This window comes from Simochromis diagramma, unplaced genomic scaffold, assembly GCF_900408965.1.
Source record: "Simochromis diagramma unplaced genomic scaffold, fSimDia1.1 OVJJ01000536.1, whole genome shotgun sequence".
Taxonomy (NCBI): domain Eukaryota; kingdom Metazoa; phylum Chordata; class Actinopteri; order Cichliformes; family Cichlidae; genus Simochromis; species Simochromis diagramma.
The window spans coordinates 479,693-505,299 of record NW_024387029.1 but is presented as its reverse complement, the minus strand read 5'-3'; the positions used below and the strand labels follow the sequence as shown (position 1 = coordinate 505,299).

At 39.8% G+C, this 25,607-nt stretch overlaps 1 long non-coding RNA gene across 1 annotated transcript; it reads right to left on the bottom strand.

Moving 5' to 3' along the window:
- Positions 1 to 1,111: 1,111 nt before the first annotated feature.
- LOC120739477 lies at positions 1,112 to 17,500 on the bottom strand. Its single transcript, XR_005697227.1, has 2 exons — positions 16,718 to 17,500; positions 1,112 to 3,667 (listed from the first exon to the last, which is right to left on the bottom strand). It is a non-coding gene; the product is annotated as an uncharacterized LOC120739477 (long non-coding RNA).
- Positions 17,501 to 25,607: the final 8,107 nt, after the last annotated feature.

Here is a 25,607-nt window from a genome sequence, read left to right as displayed (position 1 = left end):
CACCCGTCAAGGCTCTTTGTTATAAGATAACCTTTATTTTTCCCACGCGTGGGAAATTTCTTATTGTGTTATGATCAGTGACAACAGTGTGTGAATCCACAGCAGCTCACAGAAACCCAACAAAACCAGATCAAACTGTGGCAACAGACAGAGAAGGCAGCTTTTCCTGCTTATAACTATAATGTGATTTATGTGCGTGAGTCACTTTACATATAGTTAAGCTCTCTATATGTCAGCAGCTCTACAGATAGAAACCTCATTATGTTCTTGGACTCTGCGAGAGGCCTGACACAGAAGTTTTGTTCAAAGGTCACATGAGGACAGGCAGACGCTCAGGATGTCGGGGCTGGTGGGAGGATTTACTTAAAATAGAGCTGTGATAAAGAGCATTAGAAGACCAGCAGAGTGCTGGTCTGCAGAACTTTCACCATTAAAAAATTGCCCTAATAATTAGAGCGCTGTATTATCACATTCAATGCTTGTATGACTAAAACTGTCTTGTGACATCCTTCTGCCCTGTATCACTTAAAAACAGATTCACCAGCTGGATTATAAACATTTCTTTCTGACTCTCACAGATTCAACATTTTCTCTCCAACATTCCCAACCAGACCCTTTTGACCATCGAAACTCAGATCAGGTTGTTGTTGCAGCAAAGTTGGAGCTGATGGAGCCTACTGCAAACTGATGGAAGCTTTTCTCTGAAAGAAACTCGCCACAGTAACAAACTGCTGAGTCTCTGCTGAGATCATTGTTCTGCACAACTGTGCAGCATAAAGCTGTGTGAGAATGTACTGGCGCTTATGTAAATATTTAATAAATGTCGTTTTGTATTTACTGCAATTAGAGGTGAATAAATGATTGACACACATACAGGAAACACCATAAACCTTAATTTATGATCAGAGAGACCAAAGGTTGCTTTATTGGTACTTTATATCCCAAATAAAGATTAATGAACAGCATCAGAGATTAATCTAAACGTTATGGAATAATTTTTTATGCTTTGTGTCCCACATTTATTTAAAAAAAAACCTTAAATACATTCACAGGACATTTAAATGACCTCGCAGTGAGAACAATGGATTTGGCTGAAAGGTGATCCTGTTTCTTTACTGAAGTAAAAACCGATGGTGCCACTAAATGGGTGTGACTGTAGTTTGATGCAATGAATCAAAGAACGAAAGAAACTGATGAATGCCTTCATATCTAATGGAAAGTCCCTGACTATCAATGCTGTTTGTTTTTGGAAAACTACCAGATCTCCTCCTTCAATCAGCACAACACCAACTCCCTCTATCGACAAAGATCAGCCTCAGTTTGACGAACACGTGTCGCCATTTTGTCACCTTTCCGTGCTTCCACAAAACGTCACCTCAGGTCACAGCCGGACATCAGTCAGTGTTTGTTTCTACTCAACGTTAATAAACTTTTATCATCTTTAAAGTTTAGCCAGTGTTGAGGACTTTAGGACTGTGGTCCTCACAGCTAAAGACGACCTTCTGAACAACACTGGTATATTTAATATCTACCTGTAGACGGGTTTTGCTGCATTATTTTCCCCAAAACTTTGGAGCTACTAAACTCTGACAGCTGCCAGGTTTTAGGGCAGCATGACTCATTATTATATTTGGCTGCTTCCCATCAGGAGTCACGTACCGCCTGCGGGTTACGGAGACAGGCGGGCACAAAATTACAGACCGCCATCTTAGATTGACAATCAACACACATCCAGTCACAAAATGGCCGACAACCATGTAAAGAATGTTTGATACCCAGTGAGGTAAAAGATGATCCCCTCCATCACCACGAAAGAAAGAGTCGTGTTTATACTCAAACGTGCCCCTGTAAGTATTTTAACGTACACGTGTTTGTGTGCGCGCGCGTCTTTGTGTTCGTATGTACGTGTGTTTGTGTCTCGAAGCTTTTGCCTAATCAGCCTAGCGCCATATCACCACACCGCTGAGGCGGGAAGTCCCCGCTCTTCATGCTTTCACTTTCCTTTTTGTGTAATGCTTTTCATTCAGCGCCAAAACTGACCAAACTAAAAACACGCCCAAAGTCTTGTAACTGAAAACATGACGTCTGTGATTCTCTTTTACAGTTTTTGTTGGTTTTTTGTTTTGTTTTTTTGCAGTGCTTTACATCAAACAGCCACGTGATTAATATCACTAAAGTGAATAATACTGATAATCTGAGTTCAGAGCTTCCCATATGGAACAGATATATATAAATCTTATAAAGTTTGTATCTGTCTTGTGTGAAACTTGTATGTTTTGGATAGTTACTAAAACAATATATGAAAGTAATGAGAAAGTGGCCACTTTCATGAGTAAATCATATAAGTTTTTACTATTTCTTTTCCATATGGCTTTGTTCTGCAGGTAAATATTTCCTGCTGGTGTTTATGCAGATGTTTCTTCGCCACGTTCCACCCGCTGAAACGCTGCTGCAGACCGAGTGGAACAGGTTTTATTTTTACTCAATGAAGGCCGGCGAGATTTAATCTGATGACAAACACTGACATCATAAATTTTACTGAAATATCTCAGAAAATCATGATGAAATATGAAAACACTCATGTTAAAATTCATGCACCTCCCCAATGGCAGCGTCCTCCACTGAACCCAGCACACTTCAAAGAAACGGACCTGATGGCGTTCACCCGACTCTCAAACTCACAGATCCCAGTCTGACCTGATGGATCATGGTCAGATCATCTGAAGCCCACTGTGTAAACTCCAGGACCCAAAGGATCAAATGCCAACGTCCAAACACAGCATGACACCCTCCACGGGTCCTGTTTCCATCCTCGATGGTTCACAGCTGGACCGTGTTAGGATCTGTTAGGATGTGAGGATCCTAACACGGAGGATTTAAACTTCAAGTCACCAACTGTGTGCTACACCATTTTCAGTCTTTAAAGTATTTCCTACCATGATATCGTTCATTTATTCTCCAACAACTTTTCCTAGTTTTCGCAGGGTCGTGGAAAGTTCTTGCTTAATGGCCAAAGTGTCAATGACAGAGCTGAGGAATTTCCTTTGGGCTAAAAATGACTGAAAGCCATGTTTGATGATATTTAAGCATTTTTAGAATATCAGTCGCAGATAAAGACGAATCATTTTATTGTCATTGTGTCTTCATACACAGGTCTCAGCACAGAAAAGATGAGACACTGAGCTCGCCCTTTTACATGCGCATAAACACGCACACCTGGACATACACACAAAAAAGAAAGCCTCTATATAAAGCAGCGCTATCAAACTCCACCATGTGTGTGAGTCTGCAGAATAAACATGAGCAAAAAGTGGATTTCACAGCTCTGGGGAAGAAGCTGTCTCTCAGTCTGGTGGTGTATAAACAGTCCATTTCCAGGGTGGGCGGGGTCTGCAGCGATACATGTGGCCTTTTTTTGGATCCGTCCAACGAGTCTAGATGTTAAAGTTGACTTTGAACAATCCCCAGTGCTGTTCTCACCACCTGGGCCAAATTCTTTCTGTCTCGTGGTGCAGCTGCCGTACACTTTCATACTAAGACAGAAGATGCTTTCTGTTGTTGCTCTGTAGAAGTTCAAAAGCAGCTCAGAAAGTCTGGCCTGTTTTAGCTTCCTGATGAAGAAGAGCCTCTGTTGGGTTTACTCAGCAGTTTGGTTTGATTCGGCAGCCTTTAACCAGGAAACAATGGAGTCAAAAATTTAATCAGCTGTACAACAGAAAAACAACATTTTCGGATCTTTTGTATATTTTATATTTTTTAATATCCAAAAAAACTCTGGTTGCTTATCTCTGAACCTTCACGGCCCGTCTTCACAGACTGGTTTCAGCATGCATTACACTCACTTCTCTCTCAACTGAAACTAATAAAGCAGTCGATGCAGCACAAAATGACACCAGTGCAGCTTCATCATCACGTGTTGCTTGAAACATGAGATCACGAGTTTGAACAGAGTAGAAATAAATGTAAAAGGACTGGATAGAATAATCAGGAGGAGCATGGCACCATATAAACTTCACTGATCTTAGAGAATAAGGTGATTCTTGACAGTTATGTTGATCTGTGTTTTTTCCTGCAGTAATAACAGCTGCATATCTTCACTGTGGGGTATTTTTGTATTGTTTTATTGTCAGGTAAACCCCCCCGGTCTTCTGTGAATCCCCTAATTTCCCCTGGGTGTGGCGGCCATTGCAACATTTACTGCAGGAAGTTCGTACGATTACAGTTGAGAATTCGTTTCACAGCTTAATGTTAATGAAACAATATCCAGTCAAACACGGTCAGCTGAGGGAAATCTGGGAAAAAATACTAAAGCACTGATCACCAGAGAGGAAAAAATACCAAACAGAAACTGATCCTCCGTCAGCAAAACAAAACTCATGACCTGGATCTGTGACAAAGCCAAAGGCAGAGTAAGAGCGCCGCGCCTGGCTGTGTCCGGACCTTTACCAGCAGACATGTGATTTTCAGTAAAAGCTGTGAGCCTGGCAGTTTGGTAAAGTTCGGGACTTTCAGAAGGCTCGACGCTGAGAGGACTCACTGTGCACGACTGTCCTCTAGTGAGAGAAAAACAGAGCTGAAAATGGAGAATAAACAGCGCTGACTCATAAACCACAAGAGGTGGTTATAGGCAGCGCTGCCATGCTTCACATGCCTTTGAAGGGTTTGTGTTGGTATGTTATGTGAAGATCAACAGGAAACCAAAATCATGTGAGTGACAGGAGTGTTTGAAACCACAGCGGCTCACAGAAACCCAACAAAGCAGCTTCAGACAGGAGGCAGCACGTTACAGAGAGCAGCTCCTCCAGTTAATAGAAACACTGCTGTAATTTATTTTTGAGTGCATGAGTCACTTTATATGTTCAAACTCTGTATTTCAGCAGGTCTACACATAAAAACTCCATGATGTTGTTTGACTCTTGAAGCCTCGACACAGAAGCTTTATTCAGAGGTCACATGAGGACAGCCAGACTCTCAGTGTGTCTGGAGTTCAGCAGCCTGGTGGGAGGATGATGTCATTTACTTAAAATAGAGTCGGGATGAAGAGCATTCAAAGACCAACAGCACCCCGAGTGCCGATCTCCAGTATTTCACCAGAAAACCGACCACGTGATTTCCTGTAATTCTGGCACAGCCGCTGGGTTGGTGTTGGCAAAAGATCTGAATGATAGACTTCGAGTGTCCCCAAGTGGGAGGAAATAAACCTGAATTAAATGCTGTGAATGTTGTACTGACACTAATACTCCGGTACTGGACCTGGTGTTGCTCAGACTGCAAAGCAGTTTGGTTTTATGTCAGGACACAGTAACAGCGTGTGAAATGTTATCTCATTAAAACTGTTGTCGTTACTGCTTACTGGAGGACCAATAGCACCTCATTTGTTGATCTCAGACATTTTTCGAAACAAGACAACCACCTGATTTCCTGTAATTCAGCTGATCGGGAGAACCATCAGCTGCACTCTGACTGGGTTTGGTGTTGACAAAATGTTTGTACGTAGATCTCGAGTGCCCCCCTGTGGGATCAAATAATAGTGAATAAAATGACACTAACACTCAGGTGTTGTTCAAACCAACGGATTTTAAATTAAAACCAAACTACTTGAACAACTTCAGGAGCTTAAAAATGAAGCTGACATAGAAGTGTGCAAAACTATTGTTTCTATATAGTGCAGCAGATCATGTAACATTACAGGGAACTCATTCACAGGTGGATACGAGTACCAGAATGATTACATATATACTTTTATGATTACGTATTCAGGAAACTCAGGGTGGTGGCTGTTTAAACATGAAATAAACTAGTCCTGCCTTTTTGAATGATCATAGGGTCAAACCACACATGTTCAATCATGTAGAACTCAACTTTAGCTTGAAATTTCTGTTTTGTTATTATAATTTCAAACAGAGTGTGAAATGCAGTATTATAAGTAATCCTGAAAGCCTCCAGAAAGCTTGCTGTTTATGGTGGCTCAGGATTTAGAGCAGGTCGTCTGCTATTCAGAAAGTCAGTGGTTTAGTCCCAGTTCCTGCAGTTTGTTAAAGTGTCCCTGAGCAAAATAATGAACCCCCAATATGTCCATCTGGGTGTGTGTGTGTGTGTGTGTGTGTGTGTGTGTGTGTGTGTGTGTGTGTGTGTGAGTGACTAAAAAATGTCTTGAATGCTACATGAGAGTAAAAAAGCCCCGTATACACTACAGTCCATTTACTAAAGTAGGAACAGGTAGAACATTAAATAACAAACCTAACAGACTTCATAGTTTACTTAGATTACTTAAATGAGTTGAACCAATATAATAAACAGGTGGGCAGCATATTTTCATTCACAGCATGGTTTGAACCTGCACATTGACCTACTACCTGATAGTAGGTGGTCGTCTGTCTCTCTGTGTACAAATAATCAGTTAATGGCGGGTGGTGTGGTGGTTTGTCCTGCTGCCTCACAGCGTGAATCCACCATCTGACCGGGGCCTTTCTGTGTGGAGTCAGCATGTTCTCCCCTGTTTGTGTGGGATCTCTGTGGGTACTTCGACTTCTTCCCACAGTCCAAAGACATTCAGTTAGCTAGGCGCTAACTGATGATTCTAAATTGCCCATTGGTTTGAATGGTTGTGTGTCTCTCTGTGTTAGACCTGCGACAGACTGGTAACTTGTCCAGGGTGTACCTCACTTCTTGCCCTTTGTTAGCTGATGTAAGATACCAACAAAGTCAGAATAAGTTATTAAGTTATATATTTGACCTCCTTATAGTCAAAAGCATGGATATCCAGAATGAAACCTCTAAATTTTTATCTAGTGGTTGAAAGTCTGTAGTAAAGCATCTGTTTCCTAAGATGGAAATCAATCTGAAAATGTAAAAATTAAAACAGCTGCCAGGATTTTCTCAAATTACTGGAACAAACAAAATTGTGGACATGTATCTGCTTTTGAATAATTATTTCAATTATCTATGGGGCACTTAATTTAGTGCAACATGTTACTGGCCCCTCATATAACATCACATGATGTATTCTAACTTTGTTCATCACAGCTCCTGTAAAACTGAGGTTCTTGTGTTTGGCCCTGACAGTTTCTTCTACGGAGGTCAGTCAGTACATCGGTCCTCTCACCAGTAACATCAAATTACCTGCTAAGCACCTTGGTACCATCTGTGGTCTTGAATCTCACATCTCAAAGCTCATCCAGCCTTGTTTCCTTCACCTCAGAAATAAATCAAACCTTTACTGTCAGTTAATCACCTGAAACTTTTAATTCACCCTTTAATTTTCTCCTGCCTTGATTATTGTTACTCACTTTTCAATTCAATTCAATTCAAATTCTTTATTGTCCCAAAATAGAAATTAGTTTCACATCTCTCAGTCCTACATAGTTTATCGTCTCAAAGAATCACAGCATCGAGACCCCTAAAAAAACTAGCCGACACAGCTATTCTTGCATCACTTCATCTTCCAGTGAAATTCAGTGTCCACTTTAAAATCCTGCTAATTTGCAAAGCTCTACATGGACAAGCCCCTCTTTATATTGCAGAGGACTTATCACTGCAGCTGGTGTCTCTGATCCCCCAACCAGGGTCTACTAACTGTCCTGCTCATTTTAAAACCAGAAGCAATTGTGGTTTTAAGGTTGTGTTGCCCAAACTACGGAACAACTTTCCTCAACCTATCTGGTCGGCTGATTCTGTGGTTTGTGTTAAATGACTGCTGAAAATACATTTTTACAGGTAAGCCTTCCCATAATCTTTTCACCTTTATTTTGGGCCATAGATTACAACAATTTGCATGTATGGAAGTTAAGAGGATGAATAACAGCCTGTTTACAATCTTGAGGGACGGATGATAATCAGTGAACTGTTGTTACTGTAAACACACACGGCCCAACGTTACAGAAAACTTTGAGTAAAAAACATGGATGAAACATCAGGAATATTTGATGTTATCAACCGCAGTAAGGATGATATCGATGTTAGCTGAGACATGGGACGGGATGAGAAACAGAAGGATTTATGTAGCTTTGATATTATTAATTTTTCCAATAAAAACAATAAAAAGTTTTCAGTCTTCATTACGCTGAATGGCTGTGGCATTTTTGGATTCTCTCTACTATTACAATCGCCTGAGAGGAATAAGCAGCCCCTGAATCTTTCAAATGTGATGTTAAAAGAAAGTAGAAGTTCCTCTAAATGAATGAGGTAGAGCTGTGTTGTTTTCCATAAATGCTCCACTATCAGCTTTGCTGTGGTTCATCCACGAAGCGTAATTGTTAAAAGCAGCATTTCTCATTTTAAAATGAGCTTTTCTGTCTAAAACAGACAAACCCTAATATTAACAGAATCTACAATAATGTAAAATATTTACATGAGAAAAAGCAGAAGCAAATTTATCAGCAGTAAGGTGACTAAAAATCACATGTGGAACACAGAAAATCCAAATTAAGAGACAAATTTTTTAAAAAAAAGCATGATGAGAATAAAATGTCCACAAAATAAAGAGAAAAATAACCCAGAGTAATAAGAGGATCTGAAACATGTCCTTTGTTATGTATAGGGCCAGCACATGTTGGGTCAGCTTTAAAGATTACATCAGTGTGAGGATCTTTCCAACATATTTATCTAACGTTCATCTATGTGAATGTTAAAATCTCCAATAATAAGCAGTCTTGACAGGATCAATGTGGAAGACAAAGAGTCACAAAAATCCTTCAATAAGGAGGTACATGGACCAGGTGGATGGTAAATAACAACAGTAAAACTGATTATTTCTTCCATCTTTAGAAATCTTAGACTCAAATGAAAAGGTTTTGGAGCTCACAGCACATAAAGCTGCAGCCAGGCACCACATCCTGAAGAATATGAGCTGAAGAATAGAAGAGAGTTTCACAAGGGAAGTGTGTGTTAGCCAGAAACAGGAAATCCATCTCCTTGGACACAATTTAATCTTTTAAGATGAAATTCTTATTTGAGACCCTGAGAGGAGATGAGCTGGGATCTTCACTGATGACAGCTGGGCAAAGAACACGAATCACTGTGCACATAAAACTCATCGGTGGGGAGACCACAAGACCTGCAGAAGTTTTCCTTCTGTGCTGATCAAAGTTTGACTGAGGTAAGTGCACTTGGGACAGAACGCCTTTCGTTGCAGGTCGATTTTATAACTGTATGATCATATGTCTTTAACACTGAGGTGAAGAGAGGCGCAAAGCTAACAACTGATCACTGCCTGGCGGTGACTTGGATCAGGTGGTGGGGGAGGATGGAGAGGCCTGGTGTACCCAAACATGTAGTGAGGGTGTTTGGGGAGAATCTGACAGCATTTCAAAGGAGGCTGAAGATATTGAGTCCAAGTGGACTGTGTTTCACACCCCACTACCAAAGCAGCTACAGAGAGCTGAGGCGGGTGATGGACGGCTGTCAGGTCAGTAATTCCAAAAACCAGATGGTGAACATCAGAGGTGAAGGGAGCTATTAAGCTGAATTATATTTATCTTATCAGGCTCAGTTATGTTCTACTATGAATAAAATATCTATTTATGAGGCATTTTATTTAAATTTTACACAGTGAACCAGCTTTTGAAACTTGTTGTGTGCTTCCACCCTCACCCATGGTCACAAGTTCTGGGTAGTGACTATAGGTCACTGAGAGGCCACCTGATACAAGTGGCAGAAATGAACCCCCTGAGAAGGATGGCTGGGCGACAGAGTGAGGAGCTTGGTCATTCATGGAGGCCTCAGAATATCTTATTCACAGTATAAACTACATACAGCACTTTGCAAAGCACACAAACGCTGATGATTCTCCCATTTACACAGAAATACTGTACATGAAAGCAGGACACGACCCAAACACAGCCTGAGGCACAGCTGCTCCTGTTTGAATAGAAGTATGTTGAACAATACCCACGTATAGTGCCAATACAACATATAAATTGCATTTCATTCTTCTCCTTCTTTTTTTTGAATCCCGCCAGGGGGCACTCATGTTCAAATCTTTTGGCAAGAACAGTCCCACCAGTGTACTGTTGACACATCACCAGGCCAAATACTTTACATGAAATCAAAGGGTAATCTGGCTTTATGGTGAAAAGTAAATGTATCTCCCAATTACAAACAAACACACACACACACACACACACACACACACACACACACACACACACACACACACACACACACACACACACACACACACACAATGAGGTTCCAGTGTCTTGACTTAAAAACAGGCGCCAAACCAAACTGTTCTCGTTTTGTTTATCTGTGCTGTGTTTTTATTTGTTAAAAAAAATGTGACTATATAGGGTAAAATTAAATTTCCACTTAAAATGTTTCACACATTTATTTTAAATTCAGAGTTACACAAAAATTATTTACACACGTAGCATATTTGTAGCGTTCATGCACCTATAACACCCTATAAAACCACCGTATCAGTTTTACTTCATGATATTAAACTAATTTATCCATAAAGGTTCAGATATGCATTATATCACATCATCACATCACATAGTGACGGACTGACATGACGTATTGTAGAGCAGGACCTTAGCATTGCTGAGGTCCCACAAAAACTGGCAAATTTTTCCCAACAACCAAACTCTGTTTCTCAAATCAGTGAATACAACTGCTCAAATGTATATAGACATTTATATAGACAAAAAAAGAGAAAGTGTGACTGTAGAACAGTGAATAATAGAGCCTGAGGTCCAAGAAGGAAGCCAGAAGAGCCTCAGGTTTCCAAAATGTTTAGATGGGAGTAAACAACACTCAGGCTAAAATAATGGGAGAGCTCAATATCATTTCTCCTGAGACACTCATTAAAGCTCTAGTGAAAAAAGTTTAAAAAAGACTAACAGACTACAAGAAAAAGAAAACTGGGTGATTACAAGGGCCATATGATCTCTCAGGCTGAGACGAGGAACTCACTGCAATGAAAAAATAAATTAAAATTCTCCAGCATCAATGGGACAGTGCCAGAAATTACAGCATAAGTGACAACATAATTTTAATGAGAGACAAGGACATTTAGTATACGATAAGATGAGATGATAAGGTGTCATAGAATGTGTCTAAATCAGCAGATGAATCTAGGCCGGTCCCTCAAGGTAAAAAGCCACAAGGGACCAGTATGTCCATGAGCTTTAGTGACCAAAAAACCAGGATCATGATACGAGCGGCAGAAATAAGCTTCCTGGGAAGGCTGGCCCCTTTCTTAGAGAAGGGGTGAGGAGTTCAGTCATTTGAGAGGGGCAACGCTAGTCCTCCACATCGAAAGGAGCCAGTTGAGGTTGAAAGTTTTAAACAGACTGCTCCCAACTGTCCTGTGTTACCACAGCATAAGTTACCACAGTGATTTAATCAGGTAAAGCTGTGCCATTTTTTTCAGTCGCGTTATTCAGCTTCTGCTCAAACTGTACGATTGAATCTCAGGGGTTAGAAGTTCGTAGGTCACGATGCAGAGTCTCACACTATACGGCCCGATGCTCTGATGCGACCTGAGCGCTCGCACTGTGCGTCCATAACATGAAGGTTATAACACAAAATCTGTCTCTCGCTCTCTCTCCCTCTCTGTCTTTCACTCACACAGACACACACACCACCATCACCTTTGCTAAATTGCTAATGAAAAACATTGATCAGGCAGCTACAACTGAGCAGCATCCAACTCTTTTCACGGTTGTTGTGGTCGTGATAACTTTGTGAGGCCACATCGAAAAGGCTCGGATGAGCTTGCCAAAGTTCTACAAGCTGGGCATCCATCGCTTGTGTCCAGATCACACGCTGCACTGCTGTGCTACTCCGTCTTTTTCACTTCAATTTCTGTGTTTGCACATGCAAGAGAGGTTGCGTTGACACCCTCATGAGGGGCGACAGGATTTCAAACAGGTTTGATTTTCTTGCGATCATATGATTGCTGATCGGGAGCTGGTTGTGAGGTGTTAAACGCTTCTCGTTACCCCATGTATACGACACGATGCACGACACACGATTAAGGTGAAACTCGGGTCGATCCCCAAAACGGTTGCACAACTGAAAAATCTTCTCACAATGGGCCAAAAAAAAAAAAAATCGCACAGTGAATGCCCAGCTTAAGAAGAGCCACTTTTGTGACACTGTAAACTCTGACTTTAAGCTAGTTTACGCCTCTGGCAAACTGACAACATGGCTCAGTTCTCACACTAAACAAAGTCCCACTTGCTAAATCAGGAAAATAAAAACACGTGGGTAGCAGCCTGAAACATACCCTGAGCAACCTGGGATTCATAACAAGAACTTTCTGGTTATTACAATTTACTGAACGTTACAGCAGCTTACAGCATCAGAACACTTTTTAAGTTACATACTTGTTAAAATTATTAAGTGATTATGATATAGCTTACTTCCTCTTGGGCTAATAATGGGGCAAATAAGTGAAAATGAAACACTACATGTACGAAGGCTAATCGACACCATGGAGCCCCAACTCTGAAAAAACTAGAATTTTTCAGGGTTCTTTTTTTGTCACCGCTGGCTGCACTGAAACATGAAAATCCATTTGTTATCCACTTTATGAATGAGGCCTGTTTGGAGGAGTGCCCGTTTGAGTCAGGTGCACTGGTGCTTCACTGGGCCAACGAGCTGGAGTCGGAAAGACTCATCAGGTCAGGTGTACACACCAATAAGTTACTAAACGCATATCACAACACAAACATAACTAAGCTTATTCTGGAATCCTAACATTAGCATGTCTGTAGGGGGGAAAAAATGAAGAAAAAAAACCCAAAACAACCAAACAACAACAACAAAAAACTGTAAACTCCTACATAATCTGACCTGCACCTCCTGAGAAATGTTACTACACATTGTGTCAGCGCATAACACAATGACTTCAATTCCATGGACAGCTGGCATGTAGTGATAAGAGGAGTTTCCAGTTACAACACAAGTTAGGACGTAGATTTCCCGCAAAAGCCTAAATCAAGCTCAAGTCTATAAACTGCGACCAACAAACTAACCAACCCAGTGATGCCACATTGTGTACTGGCACAAGATGGCGCTAAACATGCTTAAAATCTTTAAATGAAAACACTTTGTAATTCCAGCTGTTTTTTTAGTGAAGCGTTGTTTGTGAATGAGGTGATTCTTCATAGCGAACAACAAGAGCCGAGTCCCACCGAGCAAACCCGAATTTTAGCCCTGCTGAGAATCCATGCAGGCAGGGCCGGGGCTACGGCTCCCCACACCCTCCAGCAGATGGAGAAACCTTTTAAAAACAAGCGCGCTGATCCAAACAGGTGTGCACACAGGTGTACACACAGGTGTTCACAGACACAAACCACACCTCTCTTGGCTGCTACCTCAAAGCACACTGTGCGCTGTCGGTCCTGCGTGCTGCACAACAACATTCAATATTTAGCATTTACTGTTATTTACACTCAGATGGATTAATGTGATAGTGCTGTGTTTATTATGTTTCTCTCTCTTTTCCTCTCAACAGGTGATCAGGGAGGTTTTTTCTTTTCAAGTGTCCTTTCTCCCTCTTCCCCTCTGTTTTTCTTTTCCTTCATCTTTCTTTCGCCCTTTCCTACCCCCGGCCATGTCTGTCAAATATCCAAGCTAACATTGATCACAGCATAGAGATCAGATTGTTTATGATAGATAACTAGCTAGCAGCTTTGTTACTACCAACACAGATTCCTGGAACTCAATAAGTTATTTATTGTGAAGCAGCGGGCCGGAGTTTGCTTCAGTTCACGTCGCTGCTTCATTCACACTGAATATGTTTGCTGGTTCAACATGACGGGCAGAGCTTTGAAACTTTGGCACAAGACTCCGTGTTTTTAAGATGTATTGTACCATTTGCACTGTGCGTTAGTAAAAAAGTGTTGCTTTAGTGTATTTTGGACGCATCAAGGAAGCGTTCGCAAATGTGGGAATATTTTGAGTTGGCGACACCGAATAAGATGAAATAGGTTTACTCTGAGTGTTTAGTCAAATATACTCGTGCACACTAAAGACATCCTAAACAAATCTGATGACCCATTTTAACATTTTTATTGTAGAAAAAATAAAAAACAAACATCAGTACGCGTAGGCTCTGCTCTCTCCTTTGTAAAACTGAGATATAAAAAAATCATTCACTGCCTTCAGACTTTTCAGCTTTCATACAATAATACGCGAGCTGGGTCAGACATATCAATTTCCCTTTGGGATCTATACATTTATTCTTATTCACAGTGTTATATTATTCAAGGGGTTCCTTTCTTACTGACTGTAAATAAATAAAAGATGAAGATTATGTAGGGAAATAAGACAGAAATCTGGAGTGAAAGCGAAAATAATGACAGAGTACAGACTTTCCATATAAACACATCACAGCACATCAGTCACACCCACTGCTTCATTAACAACATCTTCCCTGTCCAATATATAATATAATATAATCCAATGTATAATCAATGACAAATCCATTTCTCAATGCTTTTTGTAAAATTATTATTTTCTAGATGGAATTATTCAGGCAGGTGGTTTTTGTATGGAATACAAATAACAAATATATAAACTTATAAAATGAAGTCAGATTGGGAGGACATTTGAGTGATTCTTGCAACATTAGTTACAATTCTAGAAAATGTTTGAAAGGTGAATCACATATGTGAGCCTTTATGTGGCAGTGCAACAACCACTGTTGCCACTAGATGTCACCCACTTTCATTTTTACTGCTGCACCTAATGAGGAATGAGTTATTTACTCATTAATCACAGAGCTAATGCCCTAAATCAAAGCTCTGAAGACAACTGTCTGCAACTTTGTGATTGTGACAGGACAGCAGAGCATGCGGTCTCCTGCTTTCTGATTTTCCGATCTCTCACTCGCATTACAGCTCCCACCTAAAGTCAAAGTGTGCAACTGTGTGACTTGAGAGGGCGCATTTGAGCAGCTGTAGTCACTGATTTGGTTTTAATCTGAGTTGTGGTTGTTAGTGTGTAACAAAAAGAAAGAATTACAACAATAATATTTAATACAATAAATATATATATATATATATATATATATATATATAAATAAAAATAAATAAATAAATATATATATATATATATATATATATATATATAAATAAATATATATATATATATATATATATATATATATATATATATATATATATATATATATTTACATCTATGTATGATTAGGGGACCACGTCAACTGTTCAGTGTATAAAATAGATTTAGAGCAGGAAAACTGAACTTTTGAAGTAACTAGATAGATGTCATGGAATTAAACTGATACCACGGTTTTATAAGGTGTTATAGGTGCATGAATGCTACAAGCGCTGTGTTGGTGTAGCTCATTGGTAGGTGGATGCCAGGTAACATGATGGAGCCATAATGTGTGATATAGATCCTCTAGACTTCAGGAGCAAGATATACCTGTGTGCCAAGTTTGGATGCTAAAGTTTAGGAGATGTTTCTAGATTATTTTTGTATTATATTTCAGATCTGTCACTCTAACCCTTTATCTAGATTTACCCTGTATCCAATGAGTGTGCTGTTAATGGTTCAGAAGGATGACTGAACTCTTCATTGTAACTATATTTTAGAAATATATAGAAACCTAGGATCACTGGACTAAATGACTACAGACCCATGGCTCTGACATCTGTGGTCATGAAGTCATTTGAGCGCCTAGTTCTCTCCCATCTCAAGACCCTCACGGCCCCCCTCCTGGATCCCCTACAGTTTGCATATAGAGCCAACAGGTCTGTAGACGACGCCATCAACATGGCCCTACACTTCATCCTGCAGCATCTGGACTCCCCAGGAACCTACGCCAGGATCCTGTTTGTGGACTTCAGCTCTGCCTTCAACACCATCCTTCCAGACCATCTCCAGTTTCTTCCCCTCTGCTGTCGGACACATGAACAATAACCATATGACTGTTCCCACCACTAACACATGACCCTACGCTGTGTTCACTGCATCATTCCATGTTTGGCACTGATCACCACCTGCACTCATGTATATATCATGTATATATCTATCCACTTAGCACTTTTAATTCTTATTCTTATTTTTATATTTTTATGACAGCATGTTGCACTGAAGCACCGCAGCAATTTCCTAATGTTGTAAACCTCCTCAACATCTGGCAATAAACCCTTTCTGATTCTGATTCTGATTCTGATTTTACCCATTTACACATAAGTCTACAGCACAGAGAGTATAAAAGATGGACTAAAATATTTTAGCATTTTGCAATGTTGTGTTTTTGGAACCAGAAGTTAGCTCAAACAGATGAAAGGTTAAAGAGCGAATTTAATGATTCATTTAGTTACAACTCCAGCTTTGACACACATCATTACAAACTATCATGATAAATATAACTACATCATAAACATCATTATAAATTACAGGGGTGCAACGCACAGCCACACATATCAGCTAATCAGTGCCAAGTAATACACTAATAAAATAATGTAATTTCACTCATTAAAACTGAAGCACAAACCTCTTCGGGTAACATTAGTCAGATAATCCATGAATCTAACTTTTGAGAGGTTACAAAATATAAAGCATAAATGATTTGTTAGATAAAAGGCTATACTGTTAAGCAGGGCAATAACTGCAGGACAGACGGGTCTCAGAGGTTTACACCGCTCAGTAATTAGATTATTAAGCCTGGGTGTGAAATATGGTCAATGTGAGGTGATAATAAACTGGAACTGGTAAAGATGAGGTGGCTGACCTTGAGACTGGGAAGCCAGGCGGAATAACAGTGGTTTGTGCAGTTGGTGGAACAGCAGCCGTCCAGGGACCAGGTCCAGGCAGACTAATTACGCATAATAATTAAGACTGACTGACTAATTGGAGGGACAAGTACCGATGTTGAGAAAACACGAAGGTCCTTAGCTTGTGTGGTGGCCACGGGCGAAAACTCCATGATAAACTCGTTGTTATTCCTGAAGTCCAGCTTCAGACGGGTATCGTCCTGTAACACTGAGTAATGTCCACACACTGCATCGCTTGAGGTTAGCAAGCTGCTAGCAGACAGGCTAAAAACAAAGCAAACCAGGGTAGCCTACGTAGCAGACAACGTCAGAAACCAGCCTAAAGGGGCGTGCCGGGCAGCAGCCGTGACACCGAAAGAGCTGAAGATGTTACAGTCTCACCACGACCCAAGATTCAGTAAATCCAGAAAAAAACGTTAAACACCTGTAAGATGGACAAAGCGCTCCGGAAGTTACGTCAATTAAAAAAAAAGCTACCTTAGCTCAACAACAACAACAATATTCAATTCAATTTTATTTATACAGCCCCAAATCATAACAACAGTAACTTCAAGGCGCTTTATATCCTTTTATTATATGTTTGTAACTTCAATTCGCATTACACACCTCACTGCCTTAAAGTCAGTACTGCAGTTTGTATTGAGCAGAAGGGTGGAACAGTGTGAGCGCACTTCAGGGAAAACCACACGCTGGTAAGTATAGAAAAGCTTACTGAACCATCAGACCACATCATCCACATAACAGAGAAGTGACAAGTTTAAGAAAGCCCTGCAGAGCCCTACACAGGAAGTGGTGGCACTTTTGATTTCTTTCTTTTTCCTGCCATGGGCATGCTTACTGTTTAAAATAAACAGTGAAAAGAAAAGAAAACAGATGAATCATAATAATAATTTCCACTGTTATATATGTAATATGCACATTTTAGGAGGTGCAAGTTCACTGGTGCTTCACTGAGCACAGCAGTGGCGCACAAATTAGAGGGGAGATACTTGCTTGTTGAAGTTAAGGGAATCTATGAGTGATTTACAAGCTCAATAAAACTGGATCTACAGAACATTATTTTTTCCTTTTTTCAGCTTTAATTATTTAGAAATATCTGTGTGAACAAATATGTATGAAAACCCAGCCACATTTACAGTCAGCCAGACATGAACTTAGGCTACACCAATCTTAAGATGTATATTTACAGCATTTTATATCTTAAGTCTGCAATTATTCAAGTTTGTTTAGAACAACCAAGTTCTCATAAGCAGAAATGTTTCATATCTGTAATTCTTTTTCTTCTCCTAATGTTCATTCAAAATTCCATCACAGTCTGCCTTTCTGCAGACTTTCAGCCATTTGGGAAGGAAAATCATCTGTCCTCATTTAGTTTAAAATGTTTTCTCTCAGTTTAATTGAAGCTGATTTGAAGCATCAGCAAAGTTTATAAAATCAGGTGGTTAAGTTAAAAAAAACCCAATAATACTAAAGAATAAGAGAATACCTTTTTAATTTATCTCATTTTATTCTGAGCTGTAATTTGACCAATAATAAAGATTTTAATTAGTTTTGAGAAAATATGCTGATTCTAGAACATAATATTATTTTGCTATTATTAGTCTGTCAAAACCAAATTGTTTGGAATAAACAAAATAGAAAACTAGTATAAAAACGACTTTTATTTCATTTTCCATAATACCTGAGCTTATTTAAAATGAATAAATACAGTTTGCACTTTTGGAGTGACAGTATGCAGGAAACCAGGAGCATAAAATATGTTTATTTTAAAGTTTAACATAATAGTCGCCATCAGATGGAGACATAATACAATTTAAATACCGAGTGTGACTTGTGGTCAGTAGATGGCGCCATGTTTTTTTCTAAACAGGTTAGTCGGTCATGCCCACATCAAGTTTCAGGTTTAGGCTTTTTCAGTAATCAGAATATCGTAAATGTGAGAACACATGCACACAGATGAGCTCTAAATGGAGAGACTGTGAATGTAAACATCAAAACAAAGCTTCACACGGCTTATTCACAAGAGGGCGCCACGCAGATACTTGTCTAATTTCTCTCTCATTATCTACATCTTTTCCTCCTGTTGGTAGCTCTTGCGACTTCTCCATTCAGAGCTTTTCTTGCTGCTGTGTATATACAACCAGACTATGAAGATGCATCAGGCCTCTGCAGCCACAATGGAAGCCCCGAACGAAACGTTAAGCCTCAATATATGTGGGGATGATCCGTCCTCTTTTGTAGGCAGCTAAGCCCCTTCGAGTGTTTAGTAAAGAACTTATATGTCTAAAAATGAGAAGTAGGCCATAAATGAAACTAAGCTGCAATGAAGGAGAAACTCTGGTTTGTGTTTGTGGGGTAATAATTGCAAAATCAGCAATTTATACACTGAATGCTTAAGTTCAAAAACAGATAGAAGGTCAAATTAATATCTGGGTAAAATTCTAAATAAAGATGTTGTTTTTTAAACTTGGAAACATGATTAGACTTGCAGATATTTCCCCTCCTCTTAATGACTTCAATGCACAAAATAAAAATATATCCACACCAGAGGAGAGCTTGTTGATGGCTACCGTAGCGTTCCTTTTCCAGTCTGTAAAGCAGTGGTTAATCAGACATGTCATAACTGTAAGTCTCTGTTTTAATCATTTTCTGTGTTTTAGACATTGTGTGTTGTGTGCCAGTTTTTCAGTGCTTTTTAATGTTTGACATGTGACGTTATAGTGCTAATGTTTTTGTTTCACCATTCCTGTGCTTCGTTTCTTAAACATGTTTAGATGAATCTATATCTCATTTACAGATAATATCTTCCTTTATTGTCTGTAAATGCCATCAATCTGCAGATGAACATTAGCTTGGATGATTAAAGCTGATATATTTATGAACTTAAGGGCTTGTGCAGATTAATGCGCACTGTCGCTTTAAATAAAGTAAACAAAAACACAACTCAAGTGTCTCAAGTCTGAAAGCTCTCCCTAAAACTGAATCTCCATCATTTTAATTTACGACTGTGGTCAGAAGTTTACATTCACCCATTGTGGGCATAAAGTCAGTAATTTAGCCTTTTAATAACTTCTTTGAACTGTTTTTTTCCACGGTGAAATGATTGTACAGCATACATCAGAATCAGAAGATCAGAGGATGTTGTCCAGCTTTGTCCTCATTTTGGACAACATCCACCTCTCTGACACCACCTTAAGGGAGTCCAGCTTCATTCCCACAACATTACTGGCCTTCCAGATGGGTTTATTGAGTCTGCTGATATCGGCAACCCTCAGCCTGCTACCCCAGCATGCAACAGCATAGATGATGGCACTGGTCACAAGAGACTCCTAAAAAAATCCTGAAAGACCTCAGAAAACAGAGGTGACTCTGGCCCTTCTTGTAGAGTGCAGTGGTGCTGATTATCTATGTGTACTCTGAGGTATTTTCCACAATGTCCACATCGACCCCCTGGATTGAACCAGGTTTCCATCTCATCACCCTCACTGATGAATCCAACCACCGAAGAGCCATCAGAAAACATATGAAGATGGCAGGACTGTGCAGTAGCTGGTGTAGAGAAGAGGAAAGGGGAGAGGACAGTGTCTTGTGTGGCCCCTGTGTACATCTCTAAAGGTTTAAAAAAAACAAAAAAAAAACAACTGGATGCACAAGTTTGAGTTTATTTTGGATTTTTTTTTTTTAAATCCAAACAAGGTCAAAAATAGAAATATAAACCCATCAAAACTGGTTTTGGAAATAATAGAGCAGGCTAACATGAAGCTTCTTTCTCAAAGGTCCAACCTCAGCCATGATGGAAATGTGTGGCCTATGTTTAATGCCGGGTCCCAGTCAGCAAACCAACTAATTTAAATGGACTTAATCATTTCTGTCCATATGGTTAAATATCAGGTCAGAATGATTTCAGAAGCTCGTTGGCTACTAAAACCTTCTGATCAAGGTGCAACTTGCCAAGGGACGTTTAATCAAATATTAGTGGGGGTGTATACACACAGATATGTATTTATAGCACGACCCCGTTTGTGTTACTAAAGTCATTAAAGATGAATTCTGTACAAACATTCATAACATAAACATAAATATGTGTAAACAGCAGTCAGCCCGTCTTCATTATCGCTCAGCCTTACTCTGTTCTTTCCTGCAGGACTGAATAAACAAGCCAGTTAAACTTTCTACCAAACCGCCGTTGGAGAGTTTCAAAGGTTTAACAATTGCACTGTTTTGCATATTCCTGTGAGAGGTAAACAGTCGGGGAGAGGAGGCACAAAGGGATGATAAGCCTGCCTTCACACCCGAGGACAACCGTTTTTCTGGCTGTTAAACACACTGAAACAGTTCTGTCTCTATGTTTGTTGCTGTCTTTCACTTTCTTCTTTCTCTGTACTTTGTATATTGTAACTTTCTGCTGCAGCCTTAAAGAGTGTCCAGCAGCAGTTCACAGCTTCACCCTTCAAACAAAACTAGCAGCCTCGGAGGCATATGCTCCAAAACAGATTACTCATGTAGGATTAAGCATGATAATCTCATCTCTTGTTCGTGATTATCTTTGTTGATTTTGCTTTCGTGTAGCTGGTTTATGAGCTGAACAGTGAGCAGAGTGCAGTGAAAACTGTTCTAAACACATTGATCAGAGCACTTTCATTTCACAAACTCCCGTCTTTATCTCCCCCCAGGAAACCTTCCTCAAGAGAGAGACCATCTCTATTCATTTGGAAATGTCTCACCTCTCTAGTCACGACTACCCTTTTGTTTTTTTGTGAAGTGTCCTACTCAGTTTCACTCAACTCCCTTTGCATGAATGCATAATTAAGCTACTGTTGTCTTCCTAGTCGTTACTTCTTGCAGGAGTCCAGCCTGTGAGTCTTTCAGTTTCAGGATCTCTGCTCTTTAAACTGCTGAAAGTATCAATGAGTAAATCTCAACGTGAATGTGATACAATAAGAAGCTTAGAGGATTTTCTGTATCTGTGACAGCAAAAGTGAAAGGGATGTTAGAGAAAGTGTAAAAGCTGCGCTAAATGAAAATGTAAATGACACTCAACAAGTGTGTGTGTGTGTGTGTGTGTGTGTGTGTGTGTGTGTGTGTGAGTGAGTGAGTGAGTGAGTGAGTGAGAGAAGAATCAATATTCATATTACACCTTTAGGGCTGTGATCATCATCCTAACATCCTCCTGTTGCTGCCTCGACAGGATTGCGCTCATTTGTATCCTCCTGATTCGTATCTTCTAACAATGAGACCGTTTTGAACCTCTGGTGGGGATTTTGTACCTAATGCTGCAGTGCAAAAATCTTCACAGCTGCATGCACGAGTAGGCCTACCCATTCATTTCAGATATTTTCATTCAATTATACACTCACACTGAAAGTGAAGCATTTACAACACTTTTCTAGTCTTAGAAAACAGTTTATAAGACCAGTTAACCTAAAATGTTTTATATGAAGCTTATCTGGAGCACCTGGAAAAAAACCCAGCAGGAACAAGAAGAACAAAGGCAAACAGCCTGCATCCATCCAGTCTTTACTAACCCAACACTGACATACAAGACTGACAGAATGCATTTAAAGTTTGTCCTGTAACTTAAAAACATAGAAAACTGTGAAAACCTAAAAACTGCAAAATATAATATGCTGTATATTGATGTATCTTTTACCTCAATATCTCCACACCTTAAAATGGTGCTAATATGGAAACCTACAAACACCTTTGTGGTCCTTGAAAAGGCGCATTGTTGTCTTGAGGTGCATTAAGCCCACATTTGTGTAGACAGTACCTGTAGGGACAGAAACAGACTTCTGCTGAACCCCAGGTTCTGTTTCTGTCACGGCTGTCGAGGCGAGCCGTGTGGTGTTGGAGGGAAAAGGACCCAAAATGCAGGCAGTTGACTGATAATGCAAGTGACGTTTATTTACAAATAATAGGGTGACGGAGCTGACAGTGAGAAATGACTAAAGAAACCTAAACTGGGAAAACTAAATAACAAACCTGAGAACATAAGAAACGGGGTGTGGTGCAGAGAGAGGACCGAAACACCATGGAACACAAACAAGCACAGACCGACACCCACTCACACACAAGGAAATCAGGTAATCACACACAGGAGGGAAGAACAGCTGATCCACAAAGACGACTGGAGGATACAAGCTGAACACAATGACAACAGACACAGACCTTCAAAATAAAACAGGAAATCCAGAACACGAACAGGGCACAAGGGGAGGACACAGAACACCAAAATCAGAATAACTAGAACAGAAGAAAATAACCATAAAGCACAAAACGCTGGGTCAACGACCCAGCACCATGACAGTTTCTGTGAGTGCATGTTAGCAAAGTGAAAAATGAAATAATATGTGCATCAATAACACAATCAGCCCAATGGAAACAGTGCAAATGTGTTCAGCTTTGCAAAGCAAACAGTGGCACATTGGGATGCAAATAAAAAAGCAGCGAATGGAAAATCAGCAAGTCATGTGATTCTACACATGTGAGCCCGGCTGTTGACATAGTAAGCATGAGTTAGCATGTGGGTGACATGAGCGTTTGCAGGGAGAAGGATGTCTAAGCAATATCAGCACAGAAATGCTGCTGAACAGGAACCTGAACTGCACAGTAAGCTTCTGTATCCGAACACTGCTCCTCACATCAGCAGTAAAAGGAACTGTTGTTGCTAGGGAAGGCTCGTCAGCCATAATGAGTGAATGGACTGAAGCAGAGAGCTGCAAATACAAGGTTACGCAAACACGAGGACAAAACCCAGGCACTCAGAAAGCGTTTATTGTAGTGCAATCAAGTTAACAACATCTAAGATCCCTGAGTCTGTCTTTTTGTAAGGAAGGAAAAAGCTTCCCTGGCAACTGTTTCTGGACTGATTGCTCTCATGTGACAAGATTACGCAGTCAAACATGGATACAGAGCGCGAGAGACAGAGGGGGGAGTGTGTGTTTGTCAGGGAGAGAGCAGGGCTGATGAGTCAGAGGAGGCTGATTCTGACGCAATCCTCCCTCCTCTTCCTCTGCCTACATTACTGTTTCTTGAAGGCTGATCCTTCTTCCCCTGCAAGAAACAAACATAAAGGCATTAATGTAACTGACCTACTCTTTACCATCGCTGATTCCATATGTTATGTAATTCTGGATATACTTCACAGTATTTCTTCAGGTTATCATTATATGAGCCTGAGCAATAGTCTAATGCTTTACATTTGGGAGATTATTTCAAGATATCTCCAACTTTAAACGTACACTCTACTTAAATCTAATGCTATGATATCTAGAGGTACACCTAGTTTAAGTGTACAGGCCTGTGGATTGTTGATTATTTGGTAATTCAGTTCTTTTTAATTCAAAAAACCATTTCAGATATCCACAGGGACGTTATTTCCACATCCACAGTGGTTATACTTACACATCCATGTTATTTGTCCATGAACAAAAATGACTCACGAGTCGTTCATGAGGCTTTCACTTTCACTAAATCCAGTTTCACTTTTTCATTCTTGAATAAAATCCTGCGGTTCAAATGGTTTTCTTTTATAATTTTTATTTCAGATACAAATTAGATTTTAACAGGTAAAAGTTTCACTTCAGATGTTTAAAATTAAAAGTAAAACTTTTTAAGATAAAGTTGCAAATATGTATAAATGTTTAGCAGTGGACAGAGGATCAAAAAGCTCCACTGACTATTAAACTTATGACATCAACAACAACATGTGTCTCAGTCAAAATTATATTCTTTATAGTGAGAACCAAGAAAGACAAAGTCAGTAACTGTACTATAAATAGAGTATCTGTATATTCTATGAGATACTTATCAACAAATACTGCAGTACATATACACCACCTATCAAATTTCAGCTTGCACTGGTGAATGCAAGTGTTTACATTTAAAATGTGATTTACAAAAGTTACAAGACTGATAAAGAAGAATTATGTAAACAAATTTATGAAATGTGCATCTTTGTTGTCGTTATCAATATTGCCTCTATAAGCTCACCAGTAAAAATATTTGTTTAACAATAAACAGTCAGTCGATACAAAGATATGATCACACACAGGATGTGCAGTTCAGTTTCCATCCACTGTGCAACATTTTCAGGCCGGTTGCACAATAATCACACCCTTATTGTGCAGATTGAGTTTTTATCTAACATCCAACAGATCACCGGCTGTTCCCTGAGTGTGCCTGGGGGAACATGGTTTTGAATAACTGCTGTCTAAATGAATTACCTGCTAACTGAAATCTGGGATCAAAAGATGTTGCTTTCATTATTTTGGTGTCTGATAATCTCATTGGAATCCAGCAGTGAAATGATAACTCCACTTTAACGTGATGCAAAAGTCTCGACTCATCAGGGACTACTTCAGTGAAGCTTATTGTCCATTTTCAAGTCTTATTTGAAATACAAATACTAAGGTGTACATAACGCTCCACAGGCACATAATACCCGAAAAATAACAAGACTAGAGAAATACCAAAAACATTTTTCAAAATTACATTAAAAAATAGAGACAAAAGCGGAGATGATGGATATGCGTCTAAAGAGACATACATACTAGATAGGACAGGGTAGGGGAAGGAATAGATTGTAGTTTAATGTCAGAACAAGTTAAATTGTTGTTAGAAAACTATTTATATAAAATCCCCTGTTTATCCCCTTTTCCTGCTTTAATCTGTAAAATAACACTCATCACTTCCAGCTGAATCCCACCTCCTTCCAGGGAACACTCAGTGCAGAACACAAGAACGTACTTTATGGGTAAAACTGCTCCTGGATCAGCGTCGCTCTTGCACACTGGGGGCATTGTTGGCAAGGCGTCTACGTGGGATAAGCGCATGCGCATTGTTTCA